Source organism: Saimiri boliviensis, chromosome 11 (assembly GCF_048565385.1).
Source record: "Saimiri boliviensis isolate mSaiBol1 chromosome 11, mSaiBol1.pri, whole genome shotgun sequence".
In the NCBI taxonomy this organism is placed as follows: Eukaryota; Metazoa; Chordata; class Mammalia; order Primates; family Cebidae; genus Saimiri; species Saimiri boliviensis.
The window spans coordinates 82,362,788-82,384,687 of record NC_133459.1 but is presented as its reverse complement, the minus strand read 5'-3'; the positions used below and the strand labels follow the sequence as shown (position 1 = coordinate 82,384,687).

The 21,900-nt window shown below is 42.8% G+C and overlaps 1 protein-coding gene across 1 annotated transcript in view; it reads left to right on the top strand.

The window, feature by feature from the left end:
- The first annotated feature begins 6,090 nt into the window (after nt 1–6,090).
- LPAR3 (lysophosphatidic acid receptor 3) overlaps nt 6,091–21,900 on the top strand; it is a 78,760-nt gene continuing 62,950 nt past the window's right edge. The window contains exon 1 of the mRNA XM_003921361.4: nt 6,091–6,259. The gene's annotated coding sequence lies outside the window, so the exon portion shown is untranslated. The remainder of the gene's footprint in view (nt 6,260–21,900) is intronic.

Genomic DNA, 21,900 nt, shown 5'->3' with positions numbered 1-21,900 from the left:
GGCTGAGACAGAAGAATCACTTGAACCCAGGAGGCAGAGGTTGCAGTGAGCCAAGACTGTGCCACTGCACTCCAGCCCAGGTGACAGAGCAAGGCTCCACCTCAACAAAAAAAATTTTTTTTAAACCTGACAGTAAGTCTTACAAGTCAGGGGCACTTTAATTAAGTCCTATAACATGTTTTATTTGTATTATTTTGTTTTTCACAACTTTTTACTTATATCCTTATTCCTACAAATATTAGTCATTATTTTCCTCACTCATATTCATACTTTTTACCTGTCATTGTTATTTGCCTTTACTATACTAGTTGTATCACAACACAGAATAATGAAACTAAACCACGTCCAAGTAATTTAAAAACCTAGTATTGAACCTCCTAGAAAATCTTCTATTATAGCAAGATAATTTATCATGACATATTTTCTTGCTGATAAGTAATAACTAACTTCTTTCAAAGTGAAGTATAAAATTATGTGATTTACTTGTTATAATGTTTCTTTTATATTATATAGTCCTATTTAATCTTACATATTTTTTTATTTCGAACTGTATGACATTCAAGGCTGAAAACTTCTTAGCCCTTGATCTTTCATTTTAAAGGTATCAACCCTCTATTTTAGAGGAACTGAGGGTTAAAGCTCAGATTTATACTTTTATAGTGCATTCATATTATCTTAGTCTCCTGTGTTAGTTTCAAATTACACAAAAACATTAAATATTAATCTGGCCAGTGCCCCTCAAATCCAATTGAAAAAAAAATCAATCCCGGAGATGAGAATGTTAGTGTCATATTACAGCTTTCTTTTGCAAAACAAGGAAAAAGATTTAGTGCATAGAATGCAGAAAATTCTGGGAGGATTTATTTACAACTATTTCTTTTTTCTTTTTCAGGTTTACTAGAATAAACATTTGTGCAGCTGAATGTGTTGCTAGAAGCAGGTCCTTGATGGCTGCCTTAGGCAAAGCCAATAGCTTGGCGTAGCCTGGCATCAGGCTTGGGAGAAGGTAGCCTGTTATACAAGCTGCTATCATTGTCTACACTTGACTTCACCTTTGCCTGGGTGGACCCTCAGCACTCCACAGTTTTTGAACTCATGCAATCTCCATAATATTCTCTTAAAGTATATTGGTGAAGTGTGTATATATTTCTCAGGCTGCAAACAGGCAGGCAAACATACAACTATTTTTATAAAAGTGGCTCTGAATTCTATCTTGAAACCCCTATTTCTCTCACTGACCAAGGAATTTAGTCTTACGACTTTCCAGGTAAACGCAGGCAAATGCAGCAGTCTCAGTCATTTTAAGTTTATACTTAGGCTTCTGCTCCTTTCATTTTCTCCCTGTGAGGCATCTAGGTTCTGAAGGGACTTTAAGGTGTTCAGGTGTTGAGGTCGAGTGGGTGGGTGATAAACACCTGGCCCACTACATTCCTTTGGGGGTGATTCTCCTTCCTAATCTTTGGATCCTGGCCTCTGTCCTTGCTACATGCACCGCATTCACTGCCCAGGTTTCCTTTTAGATATTTAGAAGCAAAGAACTGACTTGAGGGCTGTTCTCCATCACTCTGAGGCTCACAGGAAAACTGGATTCAGTCCCTTCTATTTCTGCTGTGTCACCACTTCACTACTGCTGCTCCCCATATCAGGATGGTATGAAGCACTTACATTAATATTTTCTATCCAAGTCTCAGATGGAAAGCAGGGCACAGTACTCTATTTCAGGGGTCCCTAACCCCAGGGCCACAGACCAGTACCAGTCCATGGCCTGTTAGGAACAGGACTGCACAGCAGGAGGTGAGCAGTGGGCCAGTGAATAAAGCTTCATCTGTATTTACAGCCACTCCCCATCACTCCTATTACTACCTGAGCTCCACCTCCTGTGAGATCAGCAGTGGCATTATTATAGATTCTCATAGAAGCCCAAACCCTATTGTGAACTGCGCATGCAAGGGATCTAGGTTGCGTGCTCCTTATGAGAATCTAATGTCTGATGATCTGTCACTGTCTCTCATCATCCCCAGATGGTACCATCTAGTTGAGGAAAAGCAGCTAGATGTATAATTATTTCATTATATTTTACAAGGTAATAATAATAGAAATAAAGTGCACAATAAATGCAGTGTGCTTGAATCATCCTGAAAGCATCTGCCTGCCACCCTCGTCCATGGAAAAATTCTCTTTCACAAAACTGGTCCCTGACGCCAAAAACGTTGGGGACCTCTGCTCTATTTGTATCAGTCAGGATAGTCTACATGATGCTGTGGTAACAAATGGTCTCAAATCTCAGTGGTTTAGAAAGACAAAGGTTTATTTTTCACTTGCCTGGCCTTGCTCGGGGAGCTGATATTGCTGATATCAGGGTAGAGGAAAAAGAGAATAAAGTGAACCTTGTGCTGGCTAGAAAAGCTCACACTTTATTGGCCAAAGCAAGTCAAATGGATAAGCCTGACATCAATAAGGGAGAGAAGCTGAATTCTCCTCTGGAAAGGGGCAGCTTAAATTTTTAAATAATAATGCAATCTACCACTTTATTCCTGGGTTCTTAAACTTAAGGAGAGACCTAAGTGTCTCTAATAACTTAGCCTGAGGAGTGGTGAGGGGTCAGAAACATCATGCTCATGGCTTTCTGTGCTATCTCTTCTTCAATTCAAATTCTCCTCCCCAGGTTGGGAAACCCTATCTAACCTCCAGGGAGGGTGGTCTGGTTCTTTATCTGCTCTCTTTTGATTGACTATTTATGGACAAAACATTTATGTTTCACTTTCTGCACTTCAGCCCTTTGAAGCTTTGGAGAACCCATCTTTTCAAATCATAAACCTTGGTGTTTAAATTAGTTTTTCTGCTATGAGTTTAAGAAAATCTATTTACAAGCTGAGAATTGATTTCTTTTGTTCTTTTTCATTTCTTTTATTACTTTTTCTTTGAGACAGGGTCTTGCTGTGTCACCCAGGCTGGAGTGCAGTGGTACAATCATGGCTTACTCTACTTTCCGAGCTCAAGCAATCCTCCCACCTCAGCCTCCCGAGTAGCTGGGACCACAGGTGCACATCACCATGCCTGGCTAATTTTTGTATGTTTTGTAGAGACTGAATTTTGCCACATTGCCCAGACTGCTCTTGAACTCCTAGGCCCAAGCCATCGGCTCACCTTGGCCTCCCAAAGTCTTGCTTTCTAATTTTTCTTTTAAAAGTTTGTTGGTTTTTTTTTTGTTGTTGTTGCTGTTTGTTGTTTTTATGTCTACCCTTGATAAATGCTCTCAGAAAAATAGTCTCTTGGCTCAATGAGCTGAGGAGTCATGAGGGCAACAAGGAATAGTAAAAGAAAACCTCAATTATTGTTTCCAAATAGAATTTCCTCAAAACTGGAAGGTAGGCAAAGTAGCTGTGAAAATAAAGGCGTTTGGATGGGAGCTTTAGGGCACTGTTGCCCTGACTGTTCTAAAGTATGCTTATTGTAGTAGTGGTGGATTATCACTTTCCATCCCATAATCTCCAATGCTCTTTATAAAGGATTTGTAAAAGATTTACAATGCTAGCTTCCTATTTTCTGCTTGAAATTTCCCTTTGAGAATTACAATATTTGTCCACAGTATTGTACTAGCGAAGTTCACAGGTATGCTAAAATAATACTCAAGTGAATATACATGAAATTACAATAAACCAGAAACTTAGTAAAATAGAAAACTTACCTTAGATTCTGATTTTTTTTTTTTTTGGACAATTTACATTTAACAGACCCTCAAATTTCTATTTGGCGGTATACATTTTTCTTTATATGTATTTGTTTGAAAAGGCATGACTTAATTTACAGGAGTTCACTAAAATACTGTATTTTAGAAATTTGTCATATAAATGCTTTATATATTAATTGCAGAAAATTTTGAAAATATGCAAAATAATACAGAAAACCCGTCTCTACTAAAAATACAAAAATTAGCTGGCTGTGGTGGTTGGCATCTGTAATCTCAGCTACTGAGGAGGCCAAGGCAGAAAATTCCTTGAACCCAGGAGGTGGAGGTTGTAGTGAGCCTAGATCGCACCACTGCAATCAAGCGTGGGTGACAGAGCAAGACGGTCTCAAACAAACAAACAAAAAAACAAACAAACCATCCAGGTAGAATGTCTCTTTCCTTATGCAGCACAGCTTCTCATGCCCTCTTTACTTTTTAAGGATTCAGATTCAACTCTGTGGGATTCCTGTTCTGCTTTGCAATTACCTCAAGTTCAGAGAGTTCCCAAGGTACAACATAATGCAACATAATACGTTTCCAAAGTGCCTTTGTTAGTAAGTTGTTTGGATTCAGAACAGATTTTCCCAGCAAAAGAAGGCTCTTAGTGGTGTTTACAGTCTAGCCTACAACTTACTCAACATACTACACATTTGATGAGTCAAGTATTCACTAAATGCTGGTGGTCGAGTATTTCTGTGTTTACTGTTGCCCGTGATGTTTGAGCTGAGCTGTTTACTCCCTTTACCGAGATTTTTTTTTTTTTTTTTTTTTTTTTTTTTTTTGAGACAGAGTCTCACTCTGTCTCTGCCCATTGCACTTTGCCCAGGTTGGAGTGCAATGGTACAATCTCCGCCCACCAAAACCTCTGTGTCCTGGGTTCAAGTGATTCTCCTGCCTCAGCCTCCCGAGTAGCTGGGATTACAGGCATGCACCACCACGCCCAGCTAATTTTTTGTATTTTTAGTAGAGATGGGGTTTCACCATGTCGGCCACTGAGCTCTTTCTATCATATGCAAGGCTTCTGCTTGTTCTGGTAAACACATGATCTTTCCTTAGCCCTAGCTTTGCAAGTTGTACTTCTCTCTACACAATTCAGCTGCAAGACACCGCAAAAATTTCCGAATATTCAGATGAAACAATAATTTTCACGTGCTGATAAAAACTTAGTGGTAGCCCTGGGGAGGTCTGAGACACAGTAGGCTATTATTGTCTATAGGATGAGTCCCACTGGTAAGGGATGTAACCTTATTAAAACATCCTCTGCAGAGAGAACAGAATCTCTTTGACGGTAGGAGCAGATTATCTAACAGGTTGTTTGCAAGGATGTGGTTCCTAGCTGGCACACAGAAGGGCCCAGTAGTAATGTTGAATGCAAGATGAATGAATGAATGGATGGGCGGATGGATGACAAAGGGTCACAGGAAGGCATCTGGACACACCACTCTCTTTTTATTTATTTATTTTTAAAAATAGAGATGGGGTTTCACCATGTTCGCCAGGATGGTCTCATCTCTTGACTTTGTGAACCGCCCACGTCGGGGGTTCCAAAGTGATGGGATTACAGGCGTGAGCCACCGCGCCCGGCCGCTGGACACATCACTCTCATTGCTTCTCAAGGGCTTGAAGCCTGCGTGGGAAGGACGTCACCTCACAGTATTCGCTTTTTGTAGGGTCTCCAGGAAAGCACAACTTTGAATATTTCTGTGACTTCGTTATTGCTTTACAGAATTTAGAGAGAACAACGCCTTCATGACATTTATTTTACTTTGCATCTTTCTAATTTACTAAAGGTGGGTCAGTGGAGGTTTTATATTTCAACTTTGAAAAACAAAGCATTCAGGACTATTTGCCTCAGGAGGCCAAGAAGTTTCTTAAAAGAAGCTTAAATATTTTTGGTTGCCTCTGGAGGCTGTCTGCACCCTGGGGTAGCTTTGGGTTTGAGTTCTCCAGCGTTAGGTCGGGCCTGGCCTAGAGCCTGCCTCCCACGGGTGGTGGGTGTGGGCTGCACTTCCCGCAGCCACGTCAAACAAATCTCTGAGGCCAGAGGGGCAGACGGACTGCGTTCCAATTCGGAGCTCAAAGGTATGGTTCCGAAAGGCTTGTGGGTGCTAGCGGTCTTTTAGTGGGCTCCTCTCCCTCTCAGGGCGAACCACCCACCTGGGGACGATCCCAGGTAGGAATTCGTCAGCAAGAGCGCGCAGCTCGCGGCCTCGCCGGTTGGGGGCGCTCTCCCGTGGGAACGTCGGACGCGCCCCGCAGGGCTGGGTAGGGCGGGGTAGGGCGGGGAAGGGCGGGGCCGCTGCCCCTGGGTCCCTCCCTCGCACCGCCAAACTTTCCTACTACTCTGGCTGAGTCGCGGCGGCAGCTGGAGAAGAGGCGCCACGCCGCCCGCCCGCCGCGTCCTCCGCTGCTCCGCCGCTCCTTGTCGAAACCCGGCGCCCGGGGACCCCGTCGCGCTTGGCCCCGAGGGCATGCAGCAGCCGCAGGGGCCCCCGCTCCCGGGCTCGGCGGCGCGAGTGAGCGTGAGCGGTGAGTGAGGGTCCGGAGCGGGGAGGGTTGCTGGAGCCGCCGTCGCTGGGGCGCGCGTTGGGAGGCCCGGGCGCACGGGCGCCCGCGGGGCCCAGCCGGCCGCTTTTCGGGGTTGCCTGGCGTGCAAGCCTGGGCTCCACACCCACTCCAAACTCCTGGGACAGGCTCTCCCGGCGGGTGTGGGGCACAACCTACCCTTTTCCCACCTTTTCCCCCACTAGGAGCGATAAGCAATCTAGATGCAAAACCAGCCTTGCGTCCGTCTCCGCTGAGGGCCGGCGGGCTGGGCGCAGAGGCGAGGAGAGCGCGGCGCAGGTTGCCTCTGCCCTTGCACAGGTGGTTCTTTCCAAACTCAGTCTCACTGCCCTTCACGGGGTTCCCTCGTGAAGCCTAGGGATGTAACATTTTTCAGCCTCCAGTTACGTCTGGTTTGGGGTGTGTCCGTTGGGGAACAGCTTGAACTATGTCAGGCTTCTAAAGATTGGGGAACTAGTAACTAGCAACACTGTCAGGGTTGTTTGTTCAGGGTATGGCCCCCTCACCACTGTGACAAAAGTGCTTTGTTCTGTAGCAGAGTTACTTTATCGCTTTCCCTCAACAAGTTGCAGCTACACAAAATTGCTTAGAAATTCCTCAGGCATGTAATTTGAGGAGTGACTGTGAATATTAGAAACAATTTAGTCTTATTAAGGTAATCATTAAAATAGTCCTGAAAAGCATTTGCAGGTCAGTTTTTTTAAACTGAGTAATTTCCACGAAATATTTTCCCCTGTAATTTGTTATTGTTTTTACAACGCATTTCTTCCTCCTGCTTTTCCTCCTAAAGTAGCATTACCTGGTTTTGGGATGACATTTAGAAATAAAGGACCATCTCACGGTTCCTACTTACTCTGTATCAGTTGGAGAATAAAGTAAATGTCCGTTACAAACCGACAATCTCCTCTTTGCAAATAGGTGATTATTCCATGTACCCGCACAACGTTTCATTAATGCACGAACTTTTGTATTGCTAAGAAGAGTTGCTGGGTGTTCCAGTGATTATCAACAGTTCCTAACCCTGCTTCCCAGGGACAAGTGTATCCGATATTGTTTAGTGATCTGAGTAGGGTAAACAGTTTTCCTCTTTTTTGGACAGAAGCGATACAGTTAGAAACACACACCTTGGCTTTGTTAACCCCATGCTTGTCTAAACAAACTGGGCTGTTCTAAAAAGACAAGCAAGCAAAACCTACCAGTGAAGGTTGTGTAATTGAGATAATATTCCAGAGTTGTCTCTTGTGCCTTGAGACTGCAAGGACTTTGTTATCCTCTGGAGATCTGGGCGTGTAACTATTTGGACAACACTTGTATTGATTGTCACTACCATATAACTAGGAAAATAAGTCATTTTTGCAAAAATGTTTTCTTTTTTTTTTTCTTTAGAATTCAAAACTTTGAGCTTTTGATTTAATGACAGATGACACTTCTCATGCCTAAACCTTTCAAATGCATTTATCAACTACCAGAATCTTTTTAAAAAAAATCAGGTCAGACCTATTTTAGATATCTCACTATTTTGCAGGATGCTTGTTAGAACAGGCCTGCGTGTATTTTCTGTGAGTGGAGACCGAATTGAAAACATTAAAATATGAGATCGTTTTTCATGTGTGTACACCAGAATCTATTTGAGAAACTACATGTTAACTCTCTAATTTTTCTAAAACGTGTGCACAGTGGAAAACATGCACACACAGCATTGTAGCCAGGCAGCACCCAGACACACACTCTCAAGATCACTTGTACACACATGCCCAAGGCTGGCTGCTGCTTCTCCAAGTTTCTCAGCCTGCTGCGGAGGAGTAGCAGTGCATGATAGCTTAAGACCAACCTCTTATTTCTTTGGGCTGGGGTAAAGGGAATCACTATAACTCAAATGGGAATTACTATAACTCAAATTACCCATTAGCCATTCTCCTTGGATTATACATTAGTTCAAATGCTTTCTGGCCTGTGATTATACCCAACAGAGTGGTTAAGTCTGATTGCAAGCTTCTAAATGGCAGAGACCAGGCCCAAGGCATTATTAATGTGGCATAAAGGGAAGACCAAGGCTTTGCAGTCAGACCAGCTTTTGTTCCAGTCCAGGCTTAATGACCTTGGGCATATAGCTTCACCTCTCTAAGCCTTAATTTCCTCATCTGTAAAAATGAAGATTATACCATCTTCCCAGATTAAAAGAGAAAGCACTGAGCATGGTCTCTCATGTACAGGATGTACTTCTTAAATGCAGGCTGCCCTCTTTTCCTCCTAGATAAAAATTTAAGTATTGACATTTGTGTAAACATGGGTGCAAATAGTAAGCCTTAGGTGACTTAGAGATGTTATGCACACTTTTCTTACTTGCTTTCTCTTTTCCTGGCCATGGGCCTTTTGCTCCTCCCTTCTTCGTTCCTCCTGCAGGTACTGAGCCTCCGCCTTTCTGGCCTTCATGATCCTTTGTCCCTTATCCTGGATTCTCTATTTGTGGAGAAGTCCTGCTATGGATGGAAGAGGTGGTGGTGCGCCTGGGGAGCTGTCTGCATAAGTGCTGAGATTTTGTGCTTTTACAAATGGTGGACTAGAGGTACTTGGAGTACAGAGGTCTGTGTTTGAGTCCTAGACCCACTTTTGTGAGTTCTTGTGACCCTGAATAGATTGTTATGTTTGAAAAAGTTTTTTCATTGATATAATGGGGATAATAATTACTTTTCTACCTGTCCGCATGGGTTGTTGATGGAGTCCATTAACTTATGTATGTGAAAGAGCTTTGTACCCTGTGAAGAGCATATAAATGTTGGAATTAAAGAGGCAGGGCATCCAGATGTGGGCTGCCCCAGGCAGGGGAGTTGGCAGTATCTTCACGTGCAGGGTTTGAGTGCGGAGGGGGCACTCCTGCAGTTCCTCCACATTCCTCCCTCCTGTCCTTTGACATCATACTGGACTTCAAGAAGGAAATCGAATCAAGGGTTGAAAAACTGCTCTGTGGCGAATATGAGAGGAAGATAAATTTCAGGACTGAGGTTACCCAACACTACATGATGGAAGGCACAGGGAAAACTTCCAGAGAAGCTTTAATTTCATCTTGGAATTACCTGTACTGTCTGCACGTCTCTGTTCTTAGTGGACGAACACCAACAGCTGGCCACCCATCCCATGCATCAGGAGGAGAGTGCTGATGGCAGTGTTGGACAATGTATTGGGTCCACCTATGCCATCTTCACTCCACTGTGCCTTCTTGCTGACTTGGATCTCTAGTTCACTCTGCAAAGCTCTAAACTGACCCAAGGCATTGTCCCCCCCCACCCCTAAATTAAGCTAATTATTTAATTTGTTCTGAAAGGTGTTTGTTGTTATCTGCCTGTCCTGGCAAGCCAGGGGGTAAGTACCCATTGAGAGGGAGGCTCTGACATCCTGGGTTGTACCCACCCCGCTTTGTCACCCCCGGTCATATGTCTTCTATTCCTCTTCCCCTCCTGCCTGCCCTCTTGTTGTATCTGTCTACAGCCTTGAACTCCTCCCTTGCCCATGGCCCCTGATACTGCCCTACTGCCATGAACCTTGTTACCCCTCCTCAGATGTGAATCATTTGTACACCTCAGGCTGGTCTAGACTGGGTGTCACTCTGGAAAGCAACCTGCCTAGCACAGCCTGCCCAACTCTTTCCTAAGGATGTTTATCAGCCTCCCTAATTACTCATCAGCTAGTTCTGTGTCTGCACTGTTCCCTGGGACATTAAGCTGGAACTTCTCTACCCCTGGCCTTGACTCTGCCATATGCAGATTGACCAAGGTGTTACCAAGGAATGACTTGGCAGGTGGCAGGGCTAGGTTGGAGGGCACATTAGTCCCTCCATAAGTGCACTAGTTTGTCCAAAGGCCTTCCAAGCAACCATGCAGTCTAAATAAAAGCAGTGTACTTGCTTTCTAAATGCAGCTTTGTGGCAAGCCCCTGATCTACCCTTTAGGCCAAGCTGTCCTGAAGCACATTCTCTGCAGAAATTCTGTAGCTGCCCCCAGACAGACTCAGACCATGTAATTCAAAATGGGCAGTGGAGTCTGTCAGCAGCATTCACTCCCTAAGAAGGTAGAAATCCAGAGTTAAGGCTCAGAGCCGTTGGCAGTGACTAGTTATAGAAGACCAAAGCAAGGGATCAGGTATAGAGTTTATTGGGAGCACATCAGTGAATCATTTACCCCTTGCCCTGCTTGATTTTTAATAAGTCAGTTATTTGAATGGGAGTAAGGAAGGCCTTTCTCTGGACAAAAACTATCATGTGGGTCTGGTGAAGAGAAAATAAGTAGTATGATCATTTTCTATGTCTCTATGGTTAGGATTGAAATCTCAATCTCTCCCTCTCTCCCTCCATCCTTCTCTCTCTCTCTCTCTCTCCACACACACACACACACACACACACACACACACAGCATATACATTATTAGTCTTATGCTGAGAGCAAGTCATAGATGTTGTTCTCCATCACTCTTCAACACTCCAGCATTAAACACAAAACAAAAAACAAGCACTCTGGCCTTCTATGTAACCAGCATATACTCATCAAATCAGGAAATGGACATTGGCACAACACTGCTGTCCAGTCCACAGAGTCCATTCCTGTTTCGTCAGGTATGCCCCAAATGTCTCTTCTACATGTCTGATCTAGGATTCATGTTACATTTAGTTACCATGTCTCTTCTGGAATAGGTCTTCGGACTTTCCCTGTTCCTAAAGTCCTTGCAGTTGTATAGGTCCTATATGCTGTAGGATGACTCTCAACCTGGTTGTATTGGGCATTTCCTTAGAACCTGACTGAGGTCATGCATTCTTGGCAGGAATCCTTCAGAAGTGAAACTCAGCTCTTCTTAGCTTCTCACAACAAAAGGCACCTGGTGCCATCCCATCCCACCATTGGCCTATTGACCTCAATCACCTGGTTATGTTGGTGTCTGCCAGATTTCTCCACCTTAAATTCACCGTTTTTCCTTTGAAATGTACTGGTGTTTGTGGGGAGGTATTCTAAGATTATGCAAATAGCCTGTTCCTCATTAAACCTCTACCTACAGACTTACTGTTTATTGATGACATCTGCCTGAATCAGCCACCTCTATGAATGTTGCCAAATGGTGATTCTTTTTTTTTTTTTTTTAAGACAAGATCTCTGTTGCTTAGCCTGGAGTACAGTGGCATGATCTTGGCTAACTACAGCCTCAACCTCTTGGGCTCTAGTGATCCTCCTGCCTCCCAAGTTGCTGGAACTATACGTGTTCACTACCACACCTGGCTAATTTTTTTTTTTGTATTTTTTGTAGAGATGGGGTTCACCATGGTGCCCAAACTGGTCTTGAACCCCTGAGCTCAAGTGATCCACCTGCCTCGGCCTCCCAAAGTGCTGGGATTACAGGCATGAGTCCCCGTACCCAGCCTCAAATGGTGATTCTTTATTGCCATCACTCTTTCTACATTTGTTTGCAGGCGTTCTACTATAATGAAGAACTGACTTTCTTTTTCTGTTATGTTTTTATTTGGAAGTATTCATGGATTCCTTATGTATTCAATAAGTTGAAGTCTCACGATTGTTTTTTTATTTTAATGCTCAAATTGTGCTCAATTTGGCCAGTGGAGACCCCTTGGAGCTGGCCCCTTTGTGCTTTTAACACATCCCTATCATTCATTGAGTATTTCTTTCCTGGCTTCACCAGATGATCTAGGCTCATCCTTTACTTTCCTTGATGTAGTTAGGCTTCCCTTTTAGTAGAGAATAGTATTTTTGTCTTATTTTATTTTATATATTTAAGGCATACAACATGATATTTTCATGTATTTATCTTGATAAACACGTATATAATGATTACTACTATCAAGCAAATTGACATGCCCATTATCTCATATAGTTACCTTTCTTATGTTTGTGATAAGAGGACCTAAAATCTACTCTCTTGGCAAATTAGCAAAACACAAGATTTACAACTTTTTTTGGAGACAGGGTCTCTGTGTCCTACAGGCTGGAGTGCGGTGGCGTGAACATAGCTCACTGCAGCCTCTAACTCCTAGGCTCAAGCAACCCTTTTGCCTCAGCCTCCCAAGTAACTAGGACTTCAGGTGCTCACCACCATGCCCAGCTAATTTAAAAATGCTTTTTAGAGGAGTGGTCTCACTGTGTTGCCCAGGCTGGCCTCCAACTCCAGCCTTGAACCATCCATTTGCCTTGGCATCACAAGTGCTGAGATTACTGGTGTGAGCTACCACGCTCAGCCTCAATACAGTATTAGTAACTGTACTCTGCACTACTTGTGTTGTATATTAGTGGAAGCAGGGAAAAAGGGAAGATGTAGATCAAAAGGTACAAAGTTGCAGTTATGTAGAATGAATACGTTTTGAGATCTAATATACAATATGAGAATTGTATTTAGACATGAATACATAGAACGTTGATGTGCGCATTGTTACTGGGTATTATTACTTCTAGATCTCTCAGAGGACAAAGCTAGGAAATATATGTGTATATGTGTACACACATAACATTTATAAATTTTTCTGTATTCTGCTGTTTATTATAAAATCATGATTCATACTAATACCTCCAATTTCAATCTAACACCCAAGGAGCTTTCTGTTCTTCTACCTTTGTATGTTGTACATATCTTCTGTGCAGTTAGAAAACCTGCATCTCATTATCTTCAATATTTATGCTTATTTGCCTAAAGTAACCAGTCTTCGAAATGTGAAGGTCATCCTGCCTCCTCTGTGTCCACCACCTTTGCCACTGCCTCTTGTCCTTGGCTGCCAAGCCTGCTAGCCTGTGTCTCTAGGCAGCTTCATCGTCAGCCTCCAGTCCCTCTAGGTCACAGCTCTGTGGGGCTTCCCAGCCATAGTTCTAGTCTCCATGTACCTTCCCAACCCAACCGCCCCCCTCCACCGCCTCATGTTGCATTCCCAGCTGCATGCTGATTGCTCTGTTCTGTGGAGGAAGAAAAGACAAGGGAAAAGAAGAGAGAAGATAGGAATGGAAGGAAAGCAAACATAGGAATAGTATGTATATTTTAAACTCTTTTATTATACATTGCCAAATTGCCTTCCCCCAAAGTCCTATCAGTTTACATTCTCACTAACATGTTATGAGGGTACATTGTCCCCACGTTCTTTTCAACACTGAGTAGTGGCCACCTGTTTACATGTTGTCAGTCTACTAGCACTCCACTTTTACCTCTATTACAGCTCTGCCACACTTAACTCTGTGTTATGTATCTCATCTCACCCTGTAGGTTAGGATTTCTCAACCTTAGCACAACTGACATTTTGGACTAGATAATTCTCTGTGTGGAGAGCTGGCCTGTGCATTGTATCATGTGTAGCAGCATTCCTGGCCTCTGGCCTCTGCCCAGTAGATGCCAACAGTACCCCCAGTCATGAGTAATGCAGATGCCTCCAGATAGTGCTAAGAATCCCCGGGAGGAGAGGATTGGCCCTGCCTGCTCTAAATAATGAGTTCCTGGGGGAATTTTACATCTTTATACATGTCTTCATATACCTCTGTCTTTGTCTTACCTATGGTGAACAGTGAGGGAATGTTAGTTGGACAGGGACGAGAAGAATAAAAGGTTAGGTAGAATCCACTACAACAGGACCCAGTAGAACTTGCTCATTGTAAGTATGCAACTCTCTACAAATGCAAATTTCAGGAGCATCCAACAGAGGGAAGTGAAAAGGAATGTCAGCAAGGTTAACTTTCCATGGATTGCTAGCAGGTTATTATTTGTTTTCCTCAGTTCATTTCCACCCCAATTTCGTATAGACAGACAATGAGATCTGTGGCCTATTTCAGCTGATATACTGCTTTTTGTTGATGGGGAAAGTAAAATGCTTTAGGAGAAGGTGTTAATGTCATTTAAAATTGTAGAGGTAAACTGAGTTTTTTCTCTTCTGAGCTTTCTCCAAAACAGGCAAACTGACTAGTGGTAATTTCTGTGATGTATTTAGAGTTTTACTCTGATATTTTCATTTGATTATATGGATTTTCCCCCATAAACTTTTATAAAAAATTCTAAGGAGAGATGTGCTGCAAGATTTTTGTTGACATTTACCACAATCATTATATTTCTTCTAGATTCAGTAAATGTTTGCAAAAGGCATTAATGTTATTATGGAGAACAATTCTACATCTGTCATTTCCCTGGGGGTCAGGTGGCAGAGACTTTGCTTCCAAAAAGAGACTCCAATGGTCAGCATTGTTTAAAAAATAAAAAAAAAAGCCCTGGGCCAGAAGGATGAGAGCTGGTCAGGGTGAACAGTCCTCCATTTCTAGTTTTCCACTCTGTAAATGGAGAATGCTGCACTGCCCGTCTCACTGAGCGATCAAATGGGGAAAGAGATGTAAACTTTGAAATTTGTTCACTGGTATGTCAGTGAATGTGTTTTGGTGGATTACTCCAAGATCCTGATGGAGTGGCTTAGAGGAAGTGTGGTAATACGGTAAGAATGTTAAACATTAGGTTTTCAGCCTGGCTGGCTAAACCCCTTTTTCCTGATTGTACACATTCATCTGGGACTCTGGGACTAAAAGGTAGTGAAAAACACCAGCTTGTGACTGTGACTAAGGTGGTAGAGAAGAGAAAGCCTTGGCCTTGGGATGTTACTGTGGTGACCCACCCAGTTTGAGGGAAAGGATTCTTCTTTGGTTTCCCCTTCCCAATATTCTCTGTTGGTGCCCCCTTTTTGCAGCCTTTTGGGAACAGGCTCACCATGGAGCTCAGTGAACTTTCTCTGAGTCCTTTAGACCTTGGAGTGGACTGGGGCTTTACATTTGCTATGTCATTCACTTTGTCCCAATAACAAGTTAGATCTTGTCTCCCTTTTACAAAAAAGGAAATTGAGGCTCTGTTTCTCAGGCCCCACTGATAATAACAATAGTTAAATTAGAACTGTTTGTTGGGGGCTATTCCAGGTACCTCCTTTTAATCTCTTATCAGCCTTAGGAGGAAGTTACCCTCATTCTCCCCATTTTGTAGATGGGGAAATTAAGATAGAGAAGTTAACTAACTTGTTGGTAAGCAAGGCTTTAGACTCAGGCTGGCTAGCTCCAGGGCTTTTTGCATGTGAATATCCACTTTTTTCTAGCATCATTTGTTGAAGAGACTATGTTTTCTCTGTTGTGAATTCTTGTGCCCTTGTCAAAGATCAGCTGATTATGCATGTGTGCGGGTCGGTGGGTGGCGGGGGTGGGGGGGGTTGTTTTTGGGCTCTCTATTCTTCTCCTTGGGTCTATGTGTCAGACTTTATGCAGTACCATACTACCATACATAGGCTTTTTAGTATGTTTTAAAACCAGGAAGTATGAGGTTTCCAGCTTTGTTCTTCTTTCTTATGATTGTTTCAGCTATTCAGGGTCCTTTGTAGTTCCATATGAATTTTAGGATTTTAAAAAAATATTTCTGTAAAAAATGCCATTCAGATTTTTATAGGGGTTGCATTGAATTTATAGATTGTTTTGGGTAGTATGGACATTTTCACAGTCTCCTGATTCATGAACATGAAATGTATTAATCTTTATTTGTATCTTTAAAAATTTCTTTTATCAGTGTTTTATAGTTTTCAGTGTGTAAGTCTTTTGCCTTTCTGGTTAAGTTTATTTCTCAGGGTTTTATTCTTTTTAATGCCATTGTGAATTTAATTGTATTCTTAATTTCCGTTTTGGATTGTTTGTTGTTAGTGCATAGAAATAAATGCAACTAATTTTTATATGCGCATTTTGTATCCTGCAACTTTACTGAATTAGTTTATGAGTTCTAATGGGTGGTTTGGTGGAGTCTTTGGTGATTTCTACATATAAAATCATGTCGTTGATGAACAGAGATAATTTTACTTCTTCCTTTCCAATCTGTATGACTTTTATTTATTTATTTATTTTTCTTGCCTAATTGCTCTGGCTGGGACTTCCATAGAGACTTCTATGTCAAATAGAAGTGGTGAGAGTAGGCATCCTTGACTTGTTCCTCATCTTGGAGCAAAAGCTTTCAGTTTTTCACCATTGAGTATGATGTTAGCTGTGGGGGCCATGCTCTCTAAATACTCAGCTCACCTGCTTATCTGCTAGTGTTTGGACCTAAATCCTGTGTTCTTCTGCCACACTGCGTTGCCTCTCCTCTCCTCTCCCTCTTCTTTCCCCTTTCCATGCCTGCCTCCCTGGTTTGTTTCAAGCAACAGGAGAGTAAAAATGTCAGTGTCTTAAGCTTCATCACTGCAGCACTGAGCTATACTCAGGTAGGGGGAAATTCTTCCTTGGACTATAGGTATTTTAGGTAGTTACAGGATGATTTTGTCACTGTTCCTTGTTAAATTGAGGTGGTAGAGCATGAACAGTTAATCTCCCAGAATGCCAGAAAAGTTCTGTTTCACTGAACTTTTTAGAAATTTTGAGTTATCTAACCTTTGGAAGTGCTGTCTGCCATTTATTGAGTACATCCTATGTACTAAGCACTGTAGAAATATTGCTTTAATTTAGTCCTTCCAACAATCCTATACAGTTGTCATCATGAATAAGCCATTTTTAGAGAAGGAAAAGGTTCTGGCCAGATTGGCAGTGTGCCAAGTAAGAGCCACTGCTGAAAGTGATGCACCTGCATCTGACCCAGATCCAGCTGATGCTGAAGCTTCCCCTCCTCTCCCCTCACCATCCTGCTCCTACTGTGACTCACAGCCTGCCATGCTTTCCTTCAGCATGTAGGTGACCCAGAACTCTACAGGTCTGGCTGTCCTTTCTCTATCCTCTGTTTTAAATACCCACTCTAAAATGTCCTTTCTTTTCTTTGTTCTGACAAACATTCACTATTTAGTGGACAAGTAGAAACAAGAAAACCAAAATAAGACGTACCGTTTAGAAGAATCGAAGATGCGTAACAGGGGCCTAAAAGTGATGAAGCCCTGCTGGAGTCAGTTCCGTGGTTGGTCCATGCTTCTGCTCTCTGGGTGGGGCCTCCCAGAAGCCCTGACTTTGTCTTTGTCTCCTGGGAAGTCCTTCCTTGTTCTTTACCCTCTGTGGCCACATCTGAAGGGTGTGGAAACTGTGTACTCCTTGTGGGAGAATGAACATGGGCCTTTCTAGGTCAAGCTATGGCTTCCCTGGCACTACAATTCCTTATAAACTTGATAGACTTTTAGTCAGTTTGACAGGTCTGTTACCACGTCCAAATCCCACTCTGAGTCAAGCTCTTAAGCATGACTTATTTTTCAGCTTCTGTGCTTGGCCCATCTGTCTCTGCCTCTCTTCAGTAGTGTGTACTCTGAAGTTCTCTGAAGCATGGACTTGGGTGGGAAGATGCATCCATACTCCAATCATTACTGCAGGCCTGCCTGCCATTGTCCTTTGCGACAGTTTACTGAGAGGCCTTTGAGATAGGCTGAGAGTGGTAATGCTCTTTTCTATTCTTTGAAGCTACACAGGCCAATTGACTTTTCGGATCCTCCAAGGCCCTCGGTTTCTGGACACTGTCCATTTGTTTCCACCTTTGCTTACATACTTGCAAACAAGTCTTGCCTGAGCTCTTTTCTTTCTTGTCTCGCTAGCTAAAAGCTGTAAAGAGCAGCCAAAACAGGCTCATGTTCTGGTTCTTCCAGCTCCTTCACCTAGAGCTGCAGACTTCTTGGGCAAAGAGGCTCCAAACTGCAATGACTTGACGGAGACAAGTTAATTTTTCTTTCATATTAACAGTACTGAGGTGAGTGGTTCAGGTTCAGAGGGTTCCCTTCGTTTTGCTTCTCTGCCATCCATGAGGGCAATGCTTCCCAAACCCTCTGTTTGAATACAGGTATTCTTTACTTCTAATAAAGAAGTAATTTATTTCTGTCAAAGGCCAATACTTTTGGTGTATACTCTTGTTCAGAGACAAATTCTCTGATCATGCCCTCTTATGTCACAGAAATGTCAAATTGGTATAAACATTTATTTAAAAATTTTTTTTAAATTACAATAATTGTACATAATGATTTGATAAATATACTATATAGTGATCAGATTGACCAGATCGGGGTAATTAAATTGCTATAAACTTTTCTAAGTGTTTATTCTCCATTTCTATACTTATTTTCTTGTTGATGGAAACGAGTCCATGGACTGCTTGGATTTAGGCTGCCCAAAGGCTTTGCCTTGCTGAGTGTTCAAAGTAGATCACAGGCCTGTTTATGCTCCAACTTGCAGGTAGGGAAAGGAGCATGGAGGAGAGCACCTTGATCGTTTGGGCTGACCTGGCAGCAGCACGCTTTATTTAAGCTCACATTCCATTGGCAAGAACTTAGTCATGCAGCCACCCTAGCCATAAGGAGGCTGGAAAACGGAGTGTCCAGTTGGGCATCCTGGTGCCCAGCTATAAGCCCATTACTCTGTAAGTAAAGGAAAATGCGATTTAGCAGTCTATGCTGTAGAACGTAAAGCGAAATAATAATTCAAAGAAAGAATTACAAAAGAAGTCATAGGGCAATATGCAATTATGGGGAAATGAGTTAGAACAGCTGTGAGTTTAGTGTAATACCACTCATTGCAGGACTTCTTGGAAATGGAGCCTGGGGTCCTGCTGCTCCTTTAATGTATCCTGAAGGTCAGGCCCAAGGTTAACAATGCATAGTTCAAGTGAGAAGAGGCTAAGAACCATTCTCAGTGGGAAAGTTCAGAAACCCAATATCCAAGTTTGGAGCAGTGTTTGAATTCACAAAGCTACGTCCAGAGTGATTGGTCAGGAGCAGATTCAAAGGCAGGGAACACTGCAGTAGTCAGGACTTAATGGGGCCTCAGGCCTGTAGGAAACGAACAGTTTCTTACTCATGATAGTGCCCCTCATGTCTCCAATAGTCTACCCTGAGCCCAAGGAAAACACCAGAGAGAGGGAGAGTGAAGGGTCCCAGCCCGTGTAGGTTGGACGGAGACTTCCAGTTCCAGACCATCCTGTCAGTTTGCCAATGCTTTACTACAAACAACCCTGGGGCCTGAAGTCACCATGATTTTTTCCTCTCTTTTAAAATCCTGGTGTTTAAAGTTGAAACTTTTTTCCATATTGTGGCCCCCTTGTCTTCAACAGCTGAGTTGAGGGAGGTTGAAAATTCATTTGAGAGTGCATACATGCTGCCCTCATGGTGCCTTTCTTCTTGTTTTATCTCCAAGGTACACCGGATTCCTGACATGCTAAGTAGTAGCTTAGCATGAAAGAGAGCGTGAGGGGTGTTGGGGCTTGTAGTAATTATTTGGGGTTATCCATGTAGAGGAAATAATTTAAGCAATAATATTTTTGGTGGAAGAGAATTTAAAGGGAAAAGAAGAGAGGGCTGAGAACCAAGTATGGATGTGTCTCCAATTCAAGGCTGGTGGAAAAACAGGAGATAAGAATACTGAGAACATTGGGAAAAAACCGGGAGAGTGAAGTCACGGAGGTGGCAGGAAGGGAGTTTGAAGAAGGGAATAACTATTGTCAACTTCCACAGTGAAACCATAGAAAATAAGGACTGGAAATAGAAGATTTGGAAACTATCCAATACAATTGAATACTTTAAAAAAATTTTGTTCCAGATTCTGTCTGTGGTTCAAAAATCAGACAGAAGGATACCAACCCTACTCCTAACAAGTTTAGAAGTAAGATTAAAGCAAATATTTAATAAAATATGTTGAATATCATGAGAGGTCACAAGTATTTCTCAGCCATTTTTTTTTCAAGTGTACCCTATACTTGCTTTCTTCTTTGGTATCATCCTAACATTGTTCAACACAATTGTCATCAGGTTTCCAAATCTTCTTATATCCAACTAACTGAAAGTAACCAACTAGCTAACACATTGACTAAAGATTTGCTGTGCATCTACTACATGCCACTGTACCAGACATGAGGGGCACAATCATGAGTAAGAAACTGTTCTTTTCCTTAAGAAGCTTGTGGTCCGGTGGTCAAGGCTGATATGTAAGCAGAGATTGAATATGCAGTGCAACATCAGGAGACTCCCCACCCACCCAGTGGCTGAAAGAGTCCAAATCTAGTAAATAAAAATCCACTTTAGGAGCATCAGTGTAACGTGTATAAAAGTTCCAGTTGTACAGATTACAGAGGTTCCAAAGATGAGGATTCCCTCTGATCTTCTCCAAGCTTGTTTGTATTCAGATTGGGAGGAGCAGGTGGAGGAGCAGAGGTTAAGAATGCTACAATGAGATGAGGCTGTGGCATATGGAAGAGCTTATTCCTGAGCCTCCTTCTCAGTGCTCTGAGTCCCCAAGCTACTTTGTCTACTTAGGGACTATGTCCCCAGGGTCTAAAGATCGTCTGCCATGATAGCAGTTCCAGTAAGGCTGCAGGCAACAGAGCTTTTCTGAGAGCAACACTTACCCAGCATCCCCCATGGCTGGCCAGTCATGGAAACAGCACTGTGTAGGATGAACCATGGTATACACCTAGGTGTAGCTCTGTAGCTACATTTGATTCCTTTTGCCTTGCATCGGGCTGCAGTGTCCCTTGGCTCAGGTTTTCGTTACCTTACCCCTTGCCAGATATCCTAAGAAAAGTCTATTGCTTCCTTCTCTGTAGTGTCTGAATTCAAATCTGGCTAATTCTTAGAATTAACACGTGTATCCATATCATGTATGAAATTTCCACAGTGCAGAAGGCCGGAATACAGTTACAGTTGGAACTGATTCTGAATGACACTGAGGGACATTTGTGAGGTAGACTTTAGTATGCAGGAAACCATGGGTAGATCACTCATTTGTTGAATCAGTTACTATCTGCAGAGAAATTTACTAGGATTTTGGTATTTGTGAGGGGACATTGAGGACATCAAAAGAATTGTGATACTGGTCTGTGCTCTTGGGAATGTGATGTATTCCTCATTCTTTCTCTTAGAGTTATTACATTTATAATTAGGAAATGTGTACTAAATCATTCTAAAATATTTAAGAAAGTCCATAACATGTATGACTTTTCAAATAACAGTTTATGTTGTTATTACAATGTACTTTAAATGGCAACTGTAGAGTTCCATGGGAAAGAGGCGATATACTCAATCTGGAACTGGAGTGGCAGGGAGGGGTTCTATTTACAGAGTAAGGGCAGAGATCATAGAAACCAACAAGAGATGGTACAGTACCCCTGAGCTAGAAACAGCAGGGAGCAGTTAACACCTCTCAACCTGAAAGCTAGGGGAGGGAGAAGGGGAGGTTTCCTGTATATAGAGGGCTGCCTGACAGTGGTTACCCAGTCAACCTGCAGCAACCTGGAGGGGAGGAGGCAGGAGAAATCAGTATCTCAACCTTACCCTCCTCCCTCCTTCTCATCTCTTGATGTGTCTTTCATTGGCAGAAGCTGGAAAGCAAGGAAGCAGTCCCTAAGGGCCAGCCCTGTGGGATACAGTGTAGGGAGGGGAGCTGGAGGATGCACGTGATGAGATTAGGCATAGTCTTCAAGTGTGCCTTATATTCATTTACACAACCTGGGTACCTTTACTACCAGACAAGAGTAGGAGAGGGAGGGAGGTAGAAGAGGAGGGGTATGAGGTATGAGCCTTCCTCTCCAGTGATGGATCCTGCTTTCTGATCAAGGCATAGGATTCTTGAGGAGCCTTTCTGGCTTGTTTGTTTAGCAGTAACAGTGCTTTTCTTTAGT